This window comes from Cetorhinus maximus, chromosome 2, assembly GCF_964194155.1.
Source record: "Cetorhinus maximus chromosome 2, sCetMax3.hap1.1, whole genome shotgun sequence".
Lineage (NCBI taxonomy): Eukaryota > Metazoa > Chordata > Chondrichthyes > Lamniformes > Cetorhinidae > Cetorhinus > Cetorhinus maximus.
Window position 1 is genome coordinate 66,863,358 of NC_135880.1, and position 1,197 is coordinate 66,864,554.

The 1,197-nt window shown below is 46.0% G+C and overlaps 1 pseudogene; it reads right to left on the reverse strand.

Moving 5' to 3' along the window:
- Positions 1–504: 504 nt before the first annotated feature.
- On the reverse strand, positions 505–970 carry LOC144690373 (large ribosomal subunit protein eL28 pseudogene; annotated as a pseudogene).
- Between the last annotated feature and the right edge of the window lie 227 nt (positions 971–1,197).

Consider the following 1,197-nt stretch of genomic DNA (forward strand, 5'->3'; position numbering starts at 1 on the left):
CACCATTGTGCTGTGGTACTCCATGCAGGCCTCCACTTTCAGAAACTAGCATTTCAACCAGGGGTGGGCTGTGAGACGACGATGGAGGTGATGAACACAAGTGGGGCAATGGGGAGGGAAGGCTGTGGAATAGCAGTGAGGGAGAAGGGCAAGCGCAAGGAGGCCTTTCATGGGTCACCGTATAAGCTCTTGTTGCCACAGGAGTGAACAGGAGTCTGCTTAGAAAGAAAGGAGGAATATCTCCTTGTGATGATTAGCACTGTTAAAGGGCTATTCAGAACTCAGTGGCTTCACATGACAGTCACTAAATCTCAAGAGTAACACATAGGAATGTAGAATTTGGGAATACAAGCAAAGTGAAGGAGGCACAGCTACATCATATATGGCATTCCATTAATGAAGGCCTGTCACCTTATCGCAGATTTGACATTCCTAACGGGCCAAAGGGCATCCATTCATTGACCATGAGCAACTGATTGGTCATTAATATGGCACATCAGAGTTTTTTTTTACTTAAAATTTTCCTTTATTATGAATCATGTCAAATCATTTACAAGTTCATGCAATCTTGGTAGCCCGAGTGCGCTTCTTCTTGACCACAACTGGTTTCTGACTCTTCAGAATAGCACTGGCCCGAAGTGCAGCCATGCAAAGATCCTTTGGTAACTGTTCTTATGGGTGAAGTGTCGCAAACTGTTTAGGGTGGTGTGGCCATTCTTGTTGATGGTGATCTTTTCATAGGATGTTGCTGGTTTGCGTTGACCTGCCCGCTTTTTGAGGACAACCACCACACTTTTTCCGTCAGCTGCTGGTTCTACACTTACAGTTTTGCAGTGAATAAGCCCATTGTAACAGAAAGTGTTTCTGGACTTCAGGTTGTTGGGCTCAGTGCTATAGACCTGCTTGTTCCTCTTAATTAGGAAACTGGAGCAGTTCCGGATGATCATCCATTGGAGATGAGATGACATTTTTAACCACTTGCTCCCCTCGCCGCCACCAGAAGGAGCACAGAGCTAAGCTGGGTCACTCATCTCAATTAAACTTTAGCATCCCATGCAGGGCTCAATATGCTACATATCTGCGATGCCATCTTGGTCACCTTGGTGTGTGTGCTAGTGCCTCTGGGCAAGGCAGCATCAGCCACCATGCAAGTCGGTCAGGAAAAACTATAGACCCTTACGGTTTCCAAATGTGTCA